The following is a 16,291-nucleotide window of genomic DNA, read 5'->3' on the forward strand; positions in this document are numbered from 1 at the left end:
ATTTTTTTTCCCAATGGACCCATTTTTTTCTTCTCAGCTTTTGATTCCCTGTGTAAAAGGTAGCTTCAGCAAGTGCTTTTCAAACTGCAGATGGTAACCCATTCGTGAGCCATGAAACGAATTTAGTGGAGGCACAACTAGAACTTTTGTTTAAAAGAACAGAATATGATAGAAAATTATAAGGGAACATTGCACATAGTAAAGATAAGGATTGTTTCATGAAACTTTTACTTCAGTTACATAGATCTGTCCATAAACTGATATAAGCTACATTTTTTGCTGTGAGTTTCAGTGAAAAAAAAAATTTAAGGGGCGCCTGCATGGCTCCCTTGGTTAAGCGACTGCCTTCGGCTCAGGTCATGATCCTGGAGTCCCAGGATCGAGTCCTGCATCGGACTCCTTGCTCAGCGGGGAGTCTGCTTCTCCCTCTGACCCTCCCCCTTCTCATGTGCTCTCTCTCTCATTCTCTCTCTCTCTCTCAAATAAATAAATAAAATCTTTAAAAAAAAATTTTTTTAAAGCCTTGACCAAAAGGACAGGCTAGGTTGAGGGACTGAGCACTCCCAATTCCCATCTGGATTCAAGGATGCTGGCACCAAGACACCACTGAACGCCGAGGGACTACGGTGGATATAGCAGATTGATGGCCTCGCCCTCTTTCCTGTGTCTCATTCTTTCTCTGCTGCAGAGACTAGAAATCCTAAAACTACATTTCCTAGCAGGGTTCCAGGTGGGTTTTAGCTTCCACTCACCAGATGCTGTGGTAGATTAAAAACAGCACACATTCGTTGCTACTCCTCCCAATGAGAGGTAGAATCTAATCTCCCTCCCCAGGAATCTGATCTGGCCTTGGAGACTTGTTTGGCCAAAAGAACACAGCAGAAATGACGTTCTCAAACTTTGTTCCTAAGAAGCCTTACAGTGTCCACCTGGGCCTCTTGGAATGTTTGCTCTGGGGGAGCCAGTTTCTATGTGACAAGTCCAACTGTCCTCAAAAGCCATGCTGTGAGAAGCCCAAGCATCTGGAGGCCATGGACGATGAGACCAGCATGCAGGGGGTGCTCAGTATGGGAGTGAACAAGCTTATTTTGGAAGGAAATCCTCCAGCCCCAGGATGGAGCAGAGATGGACCCCAACCGAGCCCTCTCCTGACTTGCAAATCATGATCAAAATAAAACGGGTTTTAAGCCACCAAGTTTTGAGGTACTGTGTTTCACAACAATAGATTAACAGAAGAGATGCCTTTTCCCAAGACTTCCGTTTGGAACTGAGTTAAGCCGAGAGAGAGTGGCATGCAAGGCCCCCGAGGGATAGAAGGTTGCTTCTTGTTTGGGGGTCTGGAAGAAGATGTGTGGTAGGCAGGGTACTTTCTTTTTAGATCTCCATCCTTAGCAGCATCCCAGCTCCAGGACAGGACATTGGGAACCAAGAGACATTGTGCTGAGAGAATCAAGAGGCTAACACTAAGGACCACAGGAAAGCCAAGAATAACGTGGGGTATAGAGTCACAAATGAAGCCGGACAGAGTGATAAAACTCGGCTAACATTCGTTGGGCACTTACTGTGTGCCAAGAATGTATCCGCACTCTATGAGTGTGATTTTATTTGATCCCTCCCACTAATCCCAGGAGGTCGCTACTACTATTCAGTCACATTTCATGGATGAAGAAATCAAGGCACAAAGAAGCTAAGTAATGTCAAGGTCCCGCAACCAGTAAATGGTAGAGCATGGATTTATCTGATTGAGAGCTTGTGCTCCTACCAGCCACTCACACTGGAGTGGCTTCCATGAGCAAGGGCCAAGTTGCTCAAAGGAGTTTGAAATCACAGTGAGCATTAAAGGGCACGCGAGGCAGGTGTATGTTCTTGCACAAAAGTACTGATGGGATTCGGCCACACGGAACAGTACTTCACTCAAGATAACACATAAGTGCGCCCCTACCCTCACTCTCTAAGACATTGTTTATAGACTCCATCACTGTTTCCACCGTGTGGGGGCCAAGAAAGTTCCTGTTGGGATTCTAAGGCTCTTCTCCATTCCTGGTAACCAGAGGCTCAGTTAGCCTTAGCATGGCTCAGAGCCCCAAGCAGTTCAGACCTCTTATACTGGTTCAGGTGTGTTCCAGGTTGGGGCTGGCCAGGAAAATTGCTAGAAGGAGGGCTGGGAATTTTAAGATGGCCCCTATAACCTTTACCTCCTTGTGTAACTCCCATGATTATGTTATGCTATATGGCAAAGGGGATGTCACCCAAATGGGCCTAATCTGATCACATGAGCCCACTAACAGCCGAGCTTCCTTGGTAGCAGGAATAGTGACAGAGATTCCCCTTTTTGACCAAAGTCTGGCCAAGCTCCTCCGAGCCCTTTTCTCCATGAGGCCTCGGCGTTGGCCTATAAAGACTTGAACAGGGATGCCTGGGTGGCTCAGTTGGTTAAGCGACTGCCTTCGGCTCAGGTCATGATCCTGGAGTCCCGGGATCGAGTCCCGCATCAGGCTCCCTGCTCGGCAGGGAGTCTGCTTCTCCCTCTGACCCTCCTCCCTCTCATGCTCTCTGTCTCTCATTCTGTCTCTCTCAAATAAAAAAAAAAAAAAAGAAAAAAAAAGACTTGAACAAACACTAACCTAGTTTCTGACAACTCAAGGCCACATCCCTAGGATAGCCTTAGTTGCCCCTTGAAGTGCCTGCCTGAGAAAGCTCAAAGTTGAGTTCCATTCCCATTGGACTCTTTTCCCCTATTGCAATAGTGGTTACTGATTAAAATCTGTCCTTACCACGTTAGCTAATGTCCAGCTTTGTTTACCTTTGACAGAAATTGGAGAGATTCCAAGCAAGAATGATTCAACACACTGTTGCTGATTGGAAGGTGGAGGGGCCGTGTGGCAAGGAATGGGGGAGGCTTGTGGAAGCCAAATGCACACAGCAAAATGGAGACCTCCCTCCCAGGGACTGAATTCTGCCACTGAATTTTCTTGGAAGTGGATTCTTTCTGGAGCTTCCAGATGAGAGCCCAGTCAACATCTTGATTTATGCCTTGTTGTATTTTGAGCAGCGAGCCAGTCAAGCACGCCCAAACTTCTGTCCTACAGAACTGTGAGCTAACGAATAGGTGTTGTTTTAAGCAGCTAAGTTTGTAGGAACTTGTTACACAGCCATCGAAAAGGAATGCACCCTTTGTTTGACCCAGAAACCCCACTTCTAAGAATTTATCCCGAGGATATACTGTCAATAATACAAATACATTGGTTATTCACTGCAATATTATTTTTAACTGCAAAACACTGGAAACTACCTAAATGTCCAAGTAGAGAAGATTGGGTGAATAAACTCAGCAAATGCAAGAGCTCAAGGAGTAAAGAGAACAAAGAAGACTTCTGTGAGCTGAGAGGCAACGATTTCCAGAAGACACGTGAAGAAATTTAATTGCAGAAAAGCATATTGTAAAGGAAAAACTGCTTTCCTCTACATTACACACAATACTCTGAATACATCTGTACTCCATATATGTGGTAGCTTTTCCCACATCAAGCAATTCTGTGACACCGCCTGGGTGGCCTCTAATTTTTTTTTTTTTTTTTTTTGAGAGAGAGAGAATGAGAGACAGAAAGCATGAGAGGGGGGAGGGTCAGAAGGAGAAGCAGACTCCCTGCCGAGCAGGGAGCCTGATGCGGGACTCCATCCCGGGACTCCAGGATCATGACCTGAGCCGAAGGCAGTCGCTTAACCAACTGAGCCACCCAGGCGCCCCAAGGGTGGCCTATAATTTAACTCAATTTTTGCCTTCTCTCTCTGAGCATCAGACCCCACAGGTTAAGGACCTTAGACCCACAAGATGGCCCACTTCAGACATCGCAAAGCCAGGTTGTTACACATGCTTCTGACGGGCTATAAATTGGAGGTTCCCATAAACTCCTCTTCAGATTTCATTTATCACTAGAGTGGCTCACAGAACTCAGAGAAATATTTATTTATGTTTATCAGTTTATTCTAAGGGATATTATAAAGGATACAGATGGGGGCACCCGGGTGGCTCAGTCAGTTAAGCGTCCGACTTTTGGTTTTGGCTTGGGTCATGATCTCAGGGTGGTGAGATCGAGTCCCACAGCCGGTTCCACGCTACGTGTGGAGTCTGCTTAAGATTCTCTCTTCCTCTCCCTCTGCCCCTCCCCCTGTTCTCTCTCTCTCTCTAAAGTAAAATAAATAAATAAAATCTTAAAAAAAAAAAGGATACAGGGCGCCTGGGTGGCTCAGTTGGTTGAGCGACTGCCTTCGGCTCAGGTCATGATCCCAGGGTCCTGGGATCGAGTCCCACATCGGGCTCCCTGCTCCTTGGGAGCCTGCTTCTCCCTCTGCCTCTCTCTCTCTCTCTGTCTCTCATGAATAAATAAATAAAATCTTTAAAAAAAAAAAAAAGGATACAGATGAACAGCTGGATGAACAGGTACATAGGTTGGGGCCCAGGAGGGTCCTGAGGGCAGGAGCTTCTGTCCCCATAGAACCGGGATGGGACACCCTTCAGGCATGTGGATGTATTCACCAACCAGGAAGCTCTTCAAATCTTTTTGTTCAAGAGTCAGTGGGTGACCCTGAAAGTGCCAACCCTCTAATCACTTGGTCTTTCTGGGGACCAGCCCCAACCTAAGGCTATCTAGGGGCCCCACGCTGTCACTTCATTAGCCTAAAGTCAAGTGTGCCACAAAGGGTCTCATTAGGAGTAACTAAAGACGCTCCCATCATTCAAGAAATTCCAAGGATTTCAAGAGCTCTATGGCAGAAACCAGGGACAAAGACCAGATACATTTCTTATACTACACATGTCATATGCTTATATGTTTTGTATGAGAAAATAAGAATATATACATATATCAGCTGATCATTACAAAATAAAACACAAAAAGGACAAACAAGAAAACAATGCAGTTGGTTACCTACAAGGGGAGGAGGGGGATAGGTAGAAATGACATTTCTCTGAGCATATCTTTTTGTATAGTTTTGACTTCTGAAAGCATGGCAATATTCCAGATATTCAAGAGTAAAATTAAATCCGTAAGAATGGAAAGGAGTACATTAAAACTGAAAGCAAACTAAAACAATTAAACTAGTCATGTTTCAAATAAGTACCATAATCACACTGAACGGAAATAAAAAGCAAATTTGAAGTAACTTAACACAGTATTTGACTATATTCCCTCAGTTGGGGACAGGGAGTGTGGTGAGGATGGGGAAGAATTACAAACAAATCCTGATCTCTTTTTACTGGATCTGCTGTTTGTAATGGTGTAGACAAAGCAATTCAGAAACGATTCTAGATGTAATAAACTATTTTAGATGTCATATAGGATTGAGGATTGAGCAAAAGCGTTGATAGTTGGGAGCCAGGAATCTCACTAAGGGAGAAGGGACAAACAAATAGGGAATGGGGAAGGCAAGAAATAACCTTGTGAGGGGATATCAGCGTAAATTCATGATTTCTGAGATCTGTATATGCATGTTCATGTCACACATGTATGAATGTGCAAACACATGTACATATGTACATTTGTGTGTACATGCATGTATTTCCTAGCTCTGTCCATTGAAAGAGCCAAGAAGCAAGGACACTGCAGGAGCACTGAGGACACCTAATTCTCTGATTCTCTGACCTTGATCTCTAAGATCTTCACCGCTAAATGAATCAGGCTCCTCGGAGAAATGACTGAGTCGTAGGCTGGCCTAAGAAATGCGTGGAATCCCTTATTATGCCAGAAGTAAGGAAATGCTTCTTTAAAAAGGGGGTATATGCCACATGGGCTTAGAAGACAGCTTGAAGGAGTTCTCACTGACAAATCTGGGACAATTTGAAGACCAAAATAACTAAGAATTAAATTATAAATCCCTAAAAAAACAGGAATTCATGAGTCTATACCATGTGTCCACAAATACATAAATCGAAAGAAGGAAGGTCTCTTGTTCACTGGAAAACGCTGATGGCAGAATGGAAAATGTGGAGGGAGTGTTGGATTACTATTTTGGAACCATCATGGTAAAGAGTGGATAGGCAAGAATCATCAGTGGATGCTAAATCTAGGGGGCATCTTCGATAAAGAACATGATATTTGGGGGGCACCTGGGTGGCTCAGTCAGTTAAGCATCCAACTCTTGATTTTGGCTCAGGTCATGATCTCAGGGTTGTGATATCGAGCCCCAGTGTTGGGCTCCATGCACAGCAGGGAGTCTGCTTGAGATTCTCTCTCTCCCTCTCCCTCTGCCCCTCCCCCCCAAATAAAGAAATACAATCTTAAAAAAAACACACACACACACACAATATTTGCATAACATCCCTGCATTGCTTAGTAGTTGCAAGGGATAAGAGAACACCAGCAATAACCATACACTGAAGTATTTAGGGGTAAAGGGTCTTGATATATTTAAGTCACTTTAAGATGGTTTGGGGGAAAAAATGTGTATTTTTATATTGTGCTGTTTTTATTTTTGCAACTTTTTGAAAGTTTGAAATTATTTCTGGGTGGTTTAAAAAAAAAAAAAAAAACTCCTACATGTAAAGTCTCTGAGAATAAAGCTCTTTCAGAATGCAGTTTTCATCCAAAGAGAGGGTTGGGCCCTGACTGAGTTATCACAGCAGATGAGCAGCCAGGCTAGGGGACTGTAGCTGATAGGATATGGAGGTTGAGCCCCAGGAAACTGAGGTGGCTATGCACCTGAGAGGCCTGTAGGAGAGGTGACTGTTGACCACAAAGTCTGATCCAACAGGCTACCCATGCCTAATGCATGCTTCTGGGCTTGTGCATCCTCAGCCTGGGCCAATCTACCAGCCGTAGGCCACTGTCAGCCCTGAGAACAATCTTCCATCCCTGGAGATCTCCAAACACAGGTTCAGGATCTCCTACACCAGCTGCGCATGATCCTGACCTGCTGGAGCTTGTTCTTGGCTCCCATCCTGACTGCATCCCCTGCTGTGACTTCGCCTATATCTGGTGAGTTCTCCCTCCTCCCAGGATTCAGACCATGGCTTCCCTCCAGATTTTCTGGCTCAGCGTGTCTTGCCCTGGCCCTGACTCCCTGTCTCCCTATGACTCAGGGCTCTGGCTCCCTGCCCCAGGACCCCACCCTGCCCATGTTCTGGTCCTCCCAGTAAAGGTCCCACAAGAGCCCAAAGAATGGGGATGTTTAACCCAGAACCTGCCAGGTTACTAAGACCCTCCACACTTATCATGTGAAAGGACAGGTTAGGGCTTCTGGTTCTGTCAACCCAGCTCCTGAGCCAGTCACCCCTGCAGGACACTGCAGATACATAGTGCCCATGAAGCTGCAAAGTGGGGATGGAACTGGCTCCCAACAGCTGAACACACCCAGCATGTCACAGTCCATGGCCCTGAAGCGTGTCTGCCCTACCCTCTCTCTAGGTCAGGCGGTGTTCAGGAAGCACAAGGAAGGAACATCAAAAACAGGCTTGCTCAACAGACCTGATGCTTGGAGTCCCCCATTTGCAGCTAATACTGGCGTCCCTAGCTCTAGCATGTGAACTCTAGCTCTGGAGCAGCTGGTCCTGGACTCTCCTCCCATTTCTGCTGCTTATTAGCTGCTCAGTCCTTGTGCCACTGTTCTATCTCTGCAGCTCAGTCTCCTCCTTTGTGATGTAAGGACAATGCACAGGAAGCACCCAGGACAGCACCTGGAACATGGTTGGTGCTCAAAAATCGTAGCCATTGAACCAAGAAAAGAATCATCAATAGATGACGGAAAGTTTGATGACGAAGAGGATCTTCATATAATCATAAAGGATCTCTCCATAAATTACTAATTAATTTAAAAAAGGAAAAAAAAATCAAAGGACACTATCAAGAAAGTGAAAAGGACCCACAAATGGGAGTAAATATTTGCAAATTGCCTATCTGGTAAGAGATGAACATCCAGAATCTATAAAGAACTCCTGCAACAACAACAAAAAACACAATGCAAAGGACTTGAGTAGACATTTCTCCAAAGAAGATTTACAAACGCTCAATAAGCACATGAAAACATATACATCATCAATCATTAGGAAAATGCAAATCAAAGCCACAGTGAGATACCACCTCAAACCCATTAGGATGGCTATGATTAAAACAAAAACAAGGGGTGCCTGGGTAGCTCAGTCGTTAAGCATCTGCCTTGGGCTCAGGTCATGATCCCAGGGTCCTGGGATCGAGCCCCGCATCGGGCTCCCTGCTCGGCGGGAAGCCTGCTTCTCCCTCTCCCACTCCCCCTGCTTGTGTTCCCTCTCTCGCTGTGTCTCTCTCTGTCAAATAAAGAAATAAAATCTTAAAAAAAAAATGGAGAAAAAGAAATGTTGGCAAGGATGTGGAGAAACTGGAACCCATGTGCATTGCTGGTGGGAATATAAAATGGTGCAGCTGTTGTGAAAAACGGAACAGCCACTGTGACAGTTCTTCACAAAGTTGAAAAGAGTTACCATATAATCCAACAATTCCACTCCAAGATATATATCAAAAGAATTAAAAGTAGGGTCTCAAATAGATATTTGTACACCAATATTCATAGCAGCATTATTCCCAAAGCCAAAAGATGAAAACAAGTGTCCAGCAACAGATGAATGAATCAACAAAATGTGGTGTATATAGATACAATGGAATATTATTTAGCTATAAAAAGGAATGAAATTCAGGTAATGGTACAACACAGATGATTTTGAAACATTATGCTTAGTAGAATAAGACAGACACTGAAGGACAAATATTGTATGGTTCTATTTACATGAGGTCCTAGAATAGGCAAATTCATAGGGACAGAAAGCAGAATAAAGGTTACCAGGAGCTAGGGGAAGGGGAAGGGAGGTGAAGAGTTACTGCTAAATGGGTACAGAATTTCGGTCTGAGATAATAAAGTTCTGGAAATACATAGTGGTGAGGTTGCACGACATTGTGAATATACTTAATGCCAGAGACTGTTAACCTAAAAATGTTTAAAATGATAAATTTTATGTTATATATATTTTAGCACAGTTTAAAAAATGGGAGCAAGGGGTGCTAAGGTCTGAAGCAATATGGCTCCCTGTGAACTCTCAAAACTGACTGGTGGTGGCTCACTTCTAGGACAGAGCCCCACACTGAGAAGACACTGCTAGGAGTCAAATCAAAACTGAGCAGAACAGATACAACAGAGACAAAGAAAAGGTCTAAATCAGGGATCTTAAAGGGCTAGACAGTAAGTGAGTTTTTTTTTTTTTTTTGGATTTATTTATTTATTTGAGAGAGAGAGAGAGAGCACAAGAGGGGGGAGCAGGAGAGGGAGAAGCAGACTCCCCGCCGAGCAGGGAGCCCGATGCGGGACTCGATCCCGGGACTCCAGGATCATGACCTGAGCCGAAGGCAGTCGCTTAACCAACTGAGCCACCCAGGCACCCTAGACAGTAAGTATTTTTTGGTTCATAGGCTTTAGGGTTAATGTTGCAACTGTTTAATTTTGCTGATTTGGCCTGAGAGCAGCTGTAAACAATATGTAAATAAATGGGCAAGACTGTGTTTCAATAAAACTTTATTTATAAAAAGAGGTGACCTTTGCCAGTCTTTGATCTAAACGAAAGTGGGAGGGGAACAGTTGACAAGCCACCATATTTTTGAATATTGTATAAAAACAACAAAAGAGGGAGCTCTCCGAAGTTAGAAAAACCATCATAAACCACAACTGCTTCTAAAAGTTCCAGAAAACTAATTTCACATTAAAATAAACAGCAGAAAATTATTAAGGTAAAATCTCATACAAAGTTATTAGTAAAAAAAAGAAAAGGAGCAGAATAACATTTTGCCCACAAAATAGCTCAAATTGTAATCTACTATTTTATTTTTAAAGTAAACTCTACGCCCAATCTGGGGCTCAATCATGACCCTGAGATCAAAAGTCACATGCTTGGGGTGCCTGGGTGGCTCAGTTGTTAAGCATCTGCCTTCGGCTCAGATCATGATCCCAAGGTCCTGGGATCGAGCCCCGCATCAGGCTCTCTGCTCGGCGGGAAGCCTGCTTCTCCCTCTCCCACTCCCCCTGCTTGTGTTCCCTCTCTCGCTGTGTCTCTCTCTGTCAAATAAATAAATAAAAGATTTATTTATTTATTTATTTATTTATCAAGCCTGATGCGGGGCCCAATCTCAGGACGCCGGGACCACGACCCGAGCCGAAGGCAGATGCCCAACGACTGAGCCACCCAGGCGCCCCTAAAAAATTTTGTTTAATTTTTTTTCTAAGATTTTACTTTTAAGTAATCTCTACACCCAATGTAGGGCTTGAACTCACAACCCTGAAATCAAGAGTCGAATGAGCCAACCAGGTGCCCCAAGAGAAAAACATTTTTTTCCAAAGACTATTTATTTATTTGAGAGGCAGAGAAAGAGAGAGAGAGAGCATGGACAAGTGTGGAGAAGGGCAGAGGGAGAGAATGAATCTCAAGCAAACTCTCTACTGAGTGTGGAGCCTGATTTGGGGCTAATCCCGTGACCCTAAGATGATGACTGAGCTGAAATCAAGTGTTGGATGCTTAACCAACTGAGCCACCAGGTGCCCTGAGAAAAAAACAATTTTAATTGTAAGGAAGTCTTATAGAAAAGAACAAAATGAATTGACTGAAAATGACAAATATGTAGGATAGGCAAAGGAGAGCCAATATGGAACATTGAAGTCTCTGGAGTTGAGAACTGAAGCAAGTAAATAGAATAAATATAAAAATCAAGAAAAAATATAAAAAATCAAGATATATATATATGTATCTTGATAAAAATATGCATAAATCAAGAAAATATGTAAAATAAAAAATTAAGAAAATGTTCCTGAATTGAAGAAAAAGAAAAGAATATTTGAAACTATACACACACACACACACACAAACATCATGTACCTAAGAATACTTGACCCAAATAACCACTATCAAAACATATTCTAATAAACTCACTAGACTTTTGGGAGAAAAAAATCTTTGGGGCATCTAGGCAAAAAAAAAAAAAAAAAAAGTCGTTTATATGAGAAACAAAATGTGGATTATTTCCAGACTTTTTTAACAGCAAAAGAAAAGAAAATGTGACCCAAGGACTTTATATCCAGCAAAATTGACTTTCAAATATAAAAGAGCACTGGGGCACCTGAGTGGCTCAGTCGTTAAGCGTTTGCCTTCGGCTCAGGTCATGATCCCAGGGTCCTGGGATCGAGCCCCGCATTGGGCTCCCTGCTCCATGGGGAGTCTGCTTCTCCCTCTCCCACTCTCCCTGCTTGTGTTCCCTCCCTCTCTCTCTCTCTGTCAAATAAATAAATAAAATCTTTAAAATATATATATATATAAAGAGCACTTACTATTATCAACATGCAAGAACTCAGGGAATACTGTTTCCATGAGCTCTTACTGAGGAATCTACTAAAGAACAAGTTTCAGATAACCAAAATGAGAGATATGAACACAGCATAACCAAAACTAGGGAGATATGAACATAAGGTATGGCGAGGAATGTTATAGATATGTATAGTCAGTTGTGGAACTAAGACTAAATAAGGGTTAAAAGAGGAAGTAATGGTTATATTTCTGGCCAAGTGTGTATAGAATGATTATTACAAAACGCAGGGTCAAAGGGAAAGCATATACAAAAAAATATATTTTTAACTATTTTCAGTAATCATATTGGTAGTGGTAGTATTACTATTGTTATTCTGAGGTTGTTGTGTATGTAAAGTGGGTAAAGCAAATAAATAATTATGAGATATTCTAATTCTATTCTATAGAAGAGTTTAAGTAAAAACCCTGAATTTGATGTGAAAGTATTGTTAAAATGAACTCAGAAGTTACTTTATCTTTAAAAATGTACATATACATATATGCATATATTTACATAAAATACATGTATATTATGTACATATCATCCTAGCATATATATATTCATATGTGTATGTATTTTGTGTATTTATATATAACTTACTTTTAGAACATATTTTATATCACATATATATATAAATTCCTATCTCTGTTGACCAAAAATGCCTAGAAATGATGTAGACACAATGACCAGCCAGTGGCAATGCAGATATGGTCTCAAAATACCATTTTGCACTAGAAGAAACCAGGGCTTTTTGAAGAAATGGATGATTCAAGGATAGGAAAGGCACAAGATGAGCCTGGAACTCTTTGCTTGCCAGATCATATGAAGCTCTCAGAGACTCAGGAGCCAACTTTGAAGAGGTTTCCATGGGTCAGAGGACAATTTGAGCTGCACTAAAGATAATAATTATATAGATTGAAGCCCATCAATAATGGGTTAAGTCCATGGGTTAATAATGGCACTTAAAACAAACAAAACTGGGGCGCCTGGGTGGCTCAGTCATTAAGCGTCTGCCTTCGGCTCAGGTCATGATCCCAGGGTCCTGGGATCGAGCCCCGCATCGAGCCCCACATCGGGCTCCCTGCTCCGTGGGAAGCCTGCTTCTCCCTCTCCCACTCCCCCTGCTTGTGTTCCCTCTCTCACTACTTCTCTCTCTGTCAAATAAATAAATAAAATCTTTAAAAACAAACAAACAAAACTAATTGGACACCTTTGGAGGATGTTTAGGAACCAATTCATTATTTTGAAAATAGGTAAATAAAAGGAAAGAATCAAACATGTATCTTGCTTTCCCTACATGAACTTTATTCCTAGATGTAGGGTAAACAAAAATCTAAAAATAATAATAAATTTAAATATCTCTGGTGCTTAAAAGAGAACATTCCCCTTTCTTCCTTCTTTTCAGCACTTCCTTTACAAAACCTGAAATTATAAATGCTTTCTCTGTCTCTCTGAAATATATGTAAATCTTTAAAAAATGTTAAATAGACTTCTTGCCAGTTTTTCATACCAGGAATGCCTTTCTTGGAGGCTAGCCTTGAAATGTGAACTGTCTTTTTGCGATTTTAAACCTAGGTACTGGGCTCCTTAATGTAACACCCTGCTTGTCATAGAGATAGGAGAAGGTTTTTTTTTTTCCTTTGATAAAAACAATTAACATGTATGTAATGGATTTTATTTACCTGACTATATATAACAGGATTTATTTTTCTTTGCAGTCTCCTTGATGGATTGCCATTATGTGCATTGCAGTCTGGTTTAATGCTTATTCAATGAGATTGTTTCCTTTCCTTCCTGTATTTTGTGGAAGCAAATTTCTGTGTTGGCAGGTGATCTGATTTATAATTGTATCTCCCCAAAATGGGTAACCAATAGTAGATGAGGAAAAACATCTCATTATAAAAATATTCCATTTAATAAATAAAGAAAAAGTGATAGAATTAGAATACCACCATTGTGCAACCCCCAGTGAATTAACAGATTCAGGCACTGAGCATCAACACCTGCTAATATCACAAACAGACAAAACAGTACTATATGCCTCTTGCTGAAAGAACACAATACCACCTATAATCTTGCCAAAGGGATCAAACTGATCTGACCAAGCCTCTGGACCTTTGCTAAAATGCAGGGAAAAAATAAGAGAGAGGAACAAGTTGAACTGTACTATAAATATGCCATCAGCAAAATCCAGGACTGTGGGAAACTCTATAGATCAAACAGCCTGGGATTTTCATCATGAAATTGTAAGAAAAGCATGGTGAGTGATCTTGAAGATTAAGAGACTGAACCCCTGGGTGGCTCAGTCGTTAAGTGTCTGCCTTCGGCTCAGGTCATGGTTCCAGGGTCCTGGGATCGAGTCCCGCATCGGGCTCCCTGCTCCGTGGGAAGCCAGCTTCTCCCTCTCCCCCTGCGGCTCCCCCTGCTTGTGCACTCTCTCTCTCTCAAATGAATAAATAAAATCTTAAAAAAAAAAAAAAAAGAGACTGAAAAGGTATGTTTAAAAAACAACAACAACAAAAGTGCCAGAGAAAACTATTGTGGTAGGGGATGCACACTTGGGTAACAAAACTATAAAGAAATCCTGTGACGTGGCTACCATAAAGTTCAGGAGTGTGGACATTTTATGCAGGAGGAAGGCAACTGTATTTGGGACAGGGTGAAAGGAGGATCTCTGGAGTGCCTGGCAAAGTTCTGCTTCTTGACCCGAGTGGTAGTTATACCAGTGTTCTTAGAATTCATTAAGCTATGAATCATAATTATAAATTCTCTTCATAATCCAACTCCTTATAATTCACATGATTTATGTGGGGTTTTTTGGTATCTGTGTTTTATTTTACAATAAAAAAAGGTTTAGATTATTTAAACCAAGTCCTGTGATCATTGTCTTCCCCAGAAAATTCTGCATGGAATTAAAACAGAAGTGACTTGCTAATGAAGTGGATGGAGGCTGGAATCAAGGGTGACTTCTATTTATATAACAGGGCAAAGTGAGCATCACAAAAAGACCACGAGGCCATGCATAGCTTATAGCTAATAACCAACAAACTTGTTTAGTTTATAGCAAGGAGAGAATAAGATGATCAGGAAGGGCTTTCTGGAGAAGGGTGCATATGAGCCAAATAAGATACACAAATGTTCCATTTGTGAAAAGATGCTGAACATCATTAGTCATTAGGGAAATATAAACCAAAACCACTATGAGATCCACACCCATTAAGACAGCTAATATAAAATAAAACAGAAAATAACAAGTGTTGATGAAGAAGTGGAGAAATTCGAATCTTTGTGCATTGATTTTGGGAATGTAAAATGGTGCTTTCACGGTGGAAAATAGGATGGTAGTTCCTCAATTGTTTTAAACGTAGAGTTACCATATCCAACAGCAGTTTCACTTCTGGGTATATACCCCCAAAGAACTTGAACAGATATTTGTATACTCATGTTTATAGCAGTATTATTTGCAATAACCAAAATGTAGAAACAATCCAAATATCAGTTGATGGGTGAATAAAGAAAATGCAACACACACACACACACACACACGAATGTTATTCAGCCTTAAGAATGAAATTCTGGCAGTTGCTACATGATTGAACCTTAAAGACATTATGCTAAGTGAAATAAGCCGGACACAAAAGGACAAATGTTGTATCATCCCACTTTTATGAGATACCTAGAACAGCCAAATTCACAGAGGCAGAAAGCAGAATGGTGGGTGCCAGGGGCTGGACAGAGAGGAAAATGGGGGGTTGCTGTTTCATGGGGACAGAATTTTAGTTTGGGAAGATGAAAAAGTTCTGGAGATGATGGTGGTGAATGTACTTATAGCCACTGAATTGTAGACTTAAAAATAGTGAGAATGGTAAATTGATGTTGTGTATATTTTACCCCAATAAAAATTTTTAGAAAGCCAGAGTAAAAGGCAGAAGAAGCAGGTTTCTTAACCAGAAATATTGGTGTAGTTAAAACTGAGCACTCACTTTGGCTCTGAGCCTCCTGGAACCAAGAGAAAAGACGTATTCTCATAGTGCCAAGAACATGTTGAATGGTTTCAATAGTTTAATGGAAACTATTGCACTGGTTTAAATTATAGCAGCTAAAATTCAAACTATATACTATTTTTAGTATAGAACTATATAATATATTTTTAAAGATTTTATTTATTTATTTGAGAGAGAGAGAGAGCAGGAGAGGGGGGAGGGTCAGAGGGAGAAGCTGACTCCCCGCTGAGCAGGGAGCCCGACGCGGGACTCAATCCCAGGACTCTAGGATCATGACCTGAGCCGAAGGCAGTCGCTTAACCAACTGAGCCGCCCAGATGCCCTGAAAGTTAAATATTGATTACAAAAATATAGGCCAAAATTCAGAAATTATGATTTTTTGGTTAATAAAGGAAACAAGGATTTTTAGAAAGCAATATGTATTCAGAGTCTTCACTTTCTGTCCTTTAGATTAGTGATTTTTTTTTAAAGATTTTATTTATTTATTTATTTGACAGAGACACAGCGAGAGAGGGAATATAAGCAGGGGGAGTGGGAGAGGGAGAAGCAGGCTTCCCGCCGAGCAGGGAGCCCGATGTGGGGCTTAGAAGAAATGCTTTCCCAACGTCTATAAAATCCTTTGCCCATTTTTGAATTAGATTTTTTTTTTTAAAGATTGTATTTATTTATTTAACAGAGAGAGAACCAGAGAACACAAGCAGGGGGAACAGCAGAGGGAGAGGGAGACAGGCTCTCCACTGAGCAGGGAGCCCCATGGGGAGCCTGATCCCAGGACCCTGGGATCATGACCTGAGCCAAAGACAGACGCTTAACTGACTGAGCCACCCAGGTGCCCTGTTTGGTTTTTTTCTTGTTGAGTTCTTTATACATCCTGGGCATTAGTTGCTTATCAGATGTATAATTTGCAAATATTTTCTCCATTCTGTGTGTTGCCTT

The sequence above is a fragment of the Mirounga leonina genome, unplaced genomic scaffold, assembly GCF_011800145.1.
Source record: "Mirounga leonina isolate KUSES-001 unplaced genomic scaffold, KU_Mleo_1.0 Mir_454, whole genome shotgun sequence".
NCBI classification, from domain to species: Eukaryota; Metazoa; Chordata; class Mammalia; order Carnivora; family Phocidae; genus Mirounga; species Mirounga leonina.